The sequence below is a fragment of the Gobio gobio genome (genome assembly GCF_949357685.1).
Source record: "Gobio gobio genome assembly, chromosome: 7".
Taxonomy (NCBI): Eukaryota; Metazoa; Chordata; class Actinopteri; order Cypriniformes; family Gobionidae; genus Gobio; species Gobio gobio.
The window spans coordinates 46,663,113-46,670,027 of NC_137103.1; the positions used below are offsets into that span (position 1 = coordinate 46,663,113).

A 6,915-nucleotide genomic window follows, 5' to 3' on the forward strand; every position below is an offset into this window, starting at 1 on the left:
ATCACTATGCAAGTCGTTATTTAGGGGTTTTTTTGCGCACAAAAACTATTCTCGCCGATTCATAAAGTTATTTTAGAACCACTGTAGTGAGATGGACTTTGTAACGACGTCTTTAGTACCTTTTAAGGGTCTTGAGAGTGAACCGTGCATTGTGCCAATGGAGGCCTTTCAGAGCCATCAGATTTCAACTAAAATATCTTAATTTCTGTTCCGAAGATGAATGGAGGTCTTACGGGTGTCGAACGACATGAGGGTAAGTAATTAATGACAGAATTTTCATTTTTGGGTGAACTAACCCTTTAAGTTGTTCCAAACCTGTATGACTTTCTTCTGTGGAACACAAGAGCTGATATTTTGAAGAATGTTGGAAACCACACTATTTTTTTTTCCTCTCCATAAAATGGAAATCAATGGTAACCAAAACTGACACATTTCTCAAAATATCTTCTATGATGTTCAACAGAAGAAGGAAAGTCATATTGGTTTGGAACAACATAGGGGTGAGTAAAGAATTTATTTTTGGGTAAACTCTCCCTTCATGCAAAAAGTGATCATTTGACTTCAAAGGTTGACAGCCAGTGAACTATTCATTTAATGCCCAGTCATACAATGCATTCCTGTTGAATTTTTATGATAAACACACAAGCACAATTTTAAACAAGAAGGGGTTCCAACAAAATCCTCGCCAGAAGCAACATTTCACCACGCCAGAAATACCAGAACGAAACAAAAAAAGAACAAACTGGCAAAACAAGCTGAAAAGTAGGTTAAATCACTATAATTAGGCAACACTAGAATGTTCACAGCATGCTTCAATTACATAGTGTGATCTGAGTCCTCAAATGCAGGCTGGTCTAGATTTCAGAAAGCTGACAGTCTCACTCACCTTCAACAGTGATGCAGCACATCAAGTACATTCCATCTCATGCGATTCCCTCCTGGTCCATGTTCTGCAAAGATCGGACGAGGAGGAAAAACAGAACATGTGGAAGAGTTAGAGGGAGAGAGAGTAAAAAGGAAAAAAAAAATCTACTTTGAGACCTTCTTTGGTGATTTGGATTCTGGCATCCAGCTTACAGTTCAACCAATCGGAATACATCATTTAGAATTAATCAGAGTGGTAAAGACCTCATAATAAACTGCTAAGAATGGAAGTGTTCACATAAGCATCCAATAATCAACCAGCAATACTCCATCGGCATTACCCTGAGTACAAATCAAAAAAATTAAATGTCCCCCCAAAAAAGATTATTAAAATCCTCCTCAACTGCAATAATGGAGTTAAGAGAGGATTGCAAAAGGAAGCACAGCTTGGCAAAGTGATCTTAACATAAGCTGATGCACAGAAAAGTGCCACATCATTTAGAAAAGGACAGCTCAGCAGCGATTACACAGTTTGCTGATGTGTCTGCGAGCCAGGGATGTGTGCTAGCAAAAAAAAAAGTAAAAAGTGGACCTTTAGAAGTATTATATTGCACTGCTGCAAAATTAATTACCATACAACCCACTAGCCCATCCCAATGCAAATTTCTGGCAATGCCTGCTTGTGCAAATATCTCCAAATGGTAAGAGTTCTATGACATCATAATAATTCTGCATTGTCACAGTGGCATATTTTGCTTATACAAATAATGAATTATGTTACTAAAATAAAAAATAAAAATTACATTCAATCTAGAATAAAAGAACATGAAAATTATGCCTTTAAGGAGCATTAAGAATTTTATTGTGCCAGTATTTTCATGATTTTCCCCCAAATTCTCATTGCAAATGGCTGCAAAACTTCCATCTATTTATATATTCAAACTAAGGGAAGTACAACAACATAATGGATAAAATGAGACAACGCTACATGTGAATAACAACTAAGCAAGTTGTCATGAAAATGTCATAACTCAACTAAATAGTCCTAATAGTATATCTTTTTCATTTGCTTTTGTGATGACATACAATGTTTAGATATCTTGTATTTTAATGGCAAATAGCCATTTTTTTTGCCATCACACTGCAATTCACATTCATTAGATTCTCATGAATGTATTACAGTAAAACCAATACTGTGATGCTATGTTTTAATCTAGATCAGAATCAATGAAAGGCAGAACAACAAATGCTATAATGATGTAAACTAATGGATGTGAGACTGTTTTTGGACTATGTTTGATTTGGATAAATGATAATCGGAATGTGCTTACAAGTCATAATATGTGAAAAAGGCCTTATTTTCTTTAAGCAAAACATAACTGTTTTCATTTGCTTTGATTAAGTGTTTAAAAAAAAGACTTGGGGATGTTCTTGACAGGACTTTTTACTGGAGATTCACTGTACATGTCAGTGCAGCCCTATAAACATAAACTTGGGCAGTTTAAGAATTAAGATTCGAACGGTGGCCTTTAAGAGTCAATTCTGGCCACATAAGGACAACAGTTGGCCAGTCCTGAGAAACAGTGTCTGGAACCAACAGCTGGCTGAGAGTTGCAGGAATGACTCGCTCGTGCTCTGCTGCTCAGGCGCGAGACAAAGACTGGGATCCACCTATATGGCCTACATCATATTATGATTACAGGTCATCTGCGCAGTAATACAATCGTCACTACTAACGACAACGCACGAGGCTGTGTGCCACGTGAAAATACACATTTAAACGCAGTTTGGCATTCATTTCACATGACCATGAACCATATTTTCTAGCAGCGTGAATGGCTTTTGGCATGCGCGAGCCGAGGAACAGCATGCAATGACCTATATTTCATTCTATGGAGGTTAATGCATCACTAACATGAATGAGGTGTATTTCGGGGTTGAATAGAAGGACAATCCCTTACTAACTTACATTAGATGAACGTCGATAATAATGCTGTGATTGTTAGCACTGCTAAAGACGCGAATGCATGATCCATGTGCTTTCGCTCACAAAGTCGCTGCATTTTTAACCACACAGAGGGATTATTGTATAAAAAAATAAAATTACCTTTCTCCGTTTTGAGCCCCGGAGTCGATCTATGTTATTGATAATCGCCTTTGATACTGAGAAGACGCTCGGCGTTGTGTTTTGTTAGAAAGGGGCAGGTCCTGCTCTTATGGCTCCTCCCACATGACGGCGCGGGCGTGTCTCTCACTGTAGTGGGCGGGCTTTAGAGTTTCTTTAAACTCACAGTGCATCATTCAAATAGAGATCTGATATTTGTGGATTGATAGAGAGGGAGCAATGACATCAAATGGACCATGCAAAATTCGTCAGAAAATCAATTGAACACAAAGGTGAATAGAAAAAAAATCCCAGGTTTTCTTTTCTCTAATCAAAATGTTTCAAACTAAACAGTTTTTAAGAATCAGTTGAAAGCTACTAAATATTTAATAAGACAATGAATAACATACGAGTAAAGATGACCTAAAAATACAAGATTAAGATACACAAAAATGACATTCTAAAGAAGGAAAGAACCTTTTTCTTCATTTCCATTCCTAACTTTTACCATTTTGTAAATAATGAAGTTTATAGTCTACATAATAATGAAGTTTAAAGGATTAGTTCCATTTAAAATGAAAATTTCCCCATGATTTACTCAAGCCATCCTAGGTGTAAATGACTTTCTTCTTTCTGATGAACACAATCAGAGTTATATTGATAAATATCCTGAGTCCTGACACTTCCAAGCGTTATAAAGGCAGTGACGGGCTCCGTCATTTAAAACTTTATAAAATAAAATATCTAGCATATCTGTTCAACTTACGCAGAAAGTGTAACGCCTCTCGGAGTTCAAAACGCTTACACTACGTCTGACGTCGTGCCAGTCACGCTTTTTCTGTAAGTTGAATATACGGAAGGAGGTCTGGTGGAAGCTAGATAATTAACTTTATAAAGTTTTAATAGCCTATGGATATTTTTCTTAAAAAGCCCATTGATTCGCTTCAGAAGGCCTTTATTAACCCCCCGTGTGGAGTACGTTTATGATGGACAGGTGCACTTTTTTGAGCTTCGAACTAAATGGACCCTGTCACTGCTATTATAAAGCGTGGAAGCGTCAGGATATTTATTAATATCACTCCAATTGTGTTCATCAGAATTAAGAAAGTCATATACACCTAGGATGGCTTGAGGGTGAGTAAATCATGGAGTAATTTTAATTTTAAAGTGAACTACTGCTTTAAGTGTCTAAAACTGAGTGGACTATATTTCTGAAGTCCAGTGAACACTAATTATAGAAATATCTCCTTAAATGACAAAATAAGCATTTTTATGTTATAAACGTTACTGAGTTTCATAGGTATTGTACAGGTATTTCAGGTCAACGTGTTCAAAGAACTGTACTAATACTGTACTAATTTTCATTTGTAATAATAGTGGAAGAGTTTAATAGTTTTTCTGTAGTCAACTACAGGTGTCTATTTTGAAATATGAAATATATTGACTTTTCAAATAAACCTACCCTGAGAAATCTTCACTGGAAAAGTGTATAAGCCCTAGTCGTTCCTATTTGCATAAAGTGTATGCAGTATAAAGTTTACTTGTACGCCTACAAGAAAATGTTTGTTTTATTTTTACATAATATTTAGTTTTATTTCTGCTCAATTCAAAGTTTGAACAAGGCTGTATCCGTATGTTTCAAACAAAGACAAATTGATTCTGCTGTACACGGCTGACTTGTACTCCACACTGAATGGTTCTGCATTATTTACTTGAATACTAATAAATAACATTTAAAAAAAGAGGGTGGGGTTTAGGGTCCAATTCTAAACTCCTAATTAAAGGTCCCGTTTTTCCTGTTTTTTTGAAGCTTTGATTGTGTTTACAGTGTGCAATATAACATGAGTTCATGTTTCGCATGTAAAAAAACACAGTATTTTTCACACAATTTACTTATCTGTATACCGCTGTTTTCACTGTCCTAAAAACGGCTTGAGGATTTCCTTATTCTATGAAGTCCCTCCTTCAGAAATACGTAACGAGTTCTGATTGTGCCAGCGGTTCCCGTGTTGTGATTGGACAGCAGCTTAGCGCACGTTGCCCGGAAAGGTCACGCCTCTTACCACAACGGGGAGATGCATACGCTCAAAGTACAGCGTCCCTGAAGGCCAAACAAAGGTGATTTGACTCCGGGATGAAAATAACAGCGTCTGGACGACATGGCGACAAACACACTACAAACGCAACCGAACGCAACACTTCCTCTTCTCCACGTGGGGGAGCAACAAGACCACGCCCCCTTTTTTGCGTATTCTTGTGGGCGGAGGTTAGTCAACAAACTGCTCTACTGACGTCATTAAAGCAGGATGTACAGGGATGTAGTCCAAACCGGCCGTTCGCTGTAGGCTTTGAAAGGGAACTTCTGTTAAATAAAATATCTCGCTTGGCATTGAACTTTGAGCTTTATAATTTTACAGGTATTATTTATGCTCTAACAGCAACATTACACGCTAACTAAAGTTTGAAAAATGGGATCACGAAGAACAGGACCTTTAATGCTTATTAATAATTAGTAAGGTAGTTGTTGAGGTAGTTGGTATTGGGTAGGATTAAGGGATGTAGAATATGGTAATGCCGAATAAATCAGAATCCGAAAGAGCTTTATTGCCAAGTGTGCTTGCAAACAACAAGGAATTTTTCTTGGTGCTGAAGCTTCCAGTGCACATATACAATACAAATACAACAAGAGCATAATAATAAAAAAATTCTAAGAATAAAAATATGAAAATAGTATAAAAAGTATAAGGTCAGTTACGTTTAGTCAGAATAGACATTTATAGATTATGAACATATTTACAGTATTTGAATAGTATGAATAAATATAAATATATATACATATAAATAATCACTTGAGTTTAGAAGATATAACTGTTCAAGAGGGAAATGGCCTGTGGGAAGAAACTGTTCCTATGCCTAGATGTTCTAGTGGCCAGTGATCTTAGTCGTCATCTTGACGGTAACACTTCAAACAGGAGGTGTCCAGGGTGAGTGGAGTGTGTGAAGATTTTACCTGCTCTCTTCCTCACTCTGGAAGAGTACAGGTCCTGGAGGGTTGGCAGGGGGCACCAATAATCCTCTCCGCAGTCCGGATTGTACATTGTTCACTTTAAACATTATAAAGCATTTATATTTGCACTACTAAACAGCCAATGTCCTATTTTGCATGCTAATAAGCAAATAGTTAATAGTGAGAATTGGACCCTAAAGTTACCAAAAAGAGTAAACAAAACAATACAAATGACATAGTAAACTAAACCTTGCTGATCGCTGTCAGTCTCAAAGTTCATTGAGTTTACTCTCGCAATTACCATCACATGTTGTTCATTACCTTCTATCTTCTATCCGTAGTATAACTGACAACCGATTAGAGGGACGATGACAAGCAGTCGAAAATCCCTCGGCTGAATGTTATCATAAAATAGATTTGGCAATTATGCACTTCTCAACAATTTTAGCTCAAGATTGTAAACAGTAATATAAAAGGCATTTATAAACTACACACGTATTGTGGTGAATATGGGAAATGTGCTAATTTGCATGGAATACAACAGTGTCACTGTCATTGATTTAATAAACATAACAAATATATAATCAAATAATCTATACAAATATATATAGGCCTATATATGATGTACTCATTTAAATAAAAAGATGCATGAAAGGGAAATTAAGATAAGTAGGGCTGTCCTATGTTGTATGGGTTCCAAAAATAGAAGAGGATGGATAGATTCAGTTGCTATGGTAATAATATTAGTTCAGAGTAGCCTAATTATCTGAAAAGGCGTGAGAAGATGCCACTAGATGTCTCTGTTTGCTCATTGAGTCACTGTACTGGAAGCTATTCCTAGTGCTGTTCTGGGTTGTCACTTGAGTTCGAGATGAATAATTTCACGCTTTGTTTGCCCTACAGTCCTTGTAGAGTAGACTGAGTGTGGATTGCTTTAAAG

At 36.7% G+C, this 6,915-nt stretch overlaps 1 protein-coding gene across 1 annotated transcript in view; it reads right to left on the bottom strand.

The window, feature by feature from the left end:
• sestd1 (SEC14 and spectrin domains 1) overlaps positions 1–3,080 on the bottom strand; it is a 45,100-nt gene extending 42,020 nt beyond the window's left edge. The window contains exons 1-2 of the mRNA XM_079822486.1: positions 2,972–3,080; positions 887–950 (exon numbers count right to left, since the gene is read on the bottom strand). The gene's annotated coding sequence lies outside the window, so the exon portion shown is untranslated. The remainder of the gene's footprint in view (positions 1–886; positions 951–2,971) is intronic.
• Positions 3,081–6,915: the final 3,835 nt, after the last annotated feature.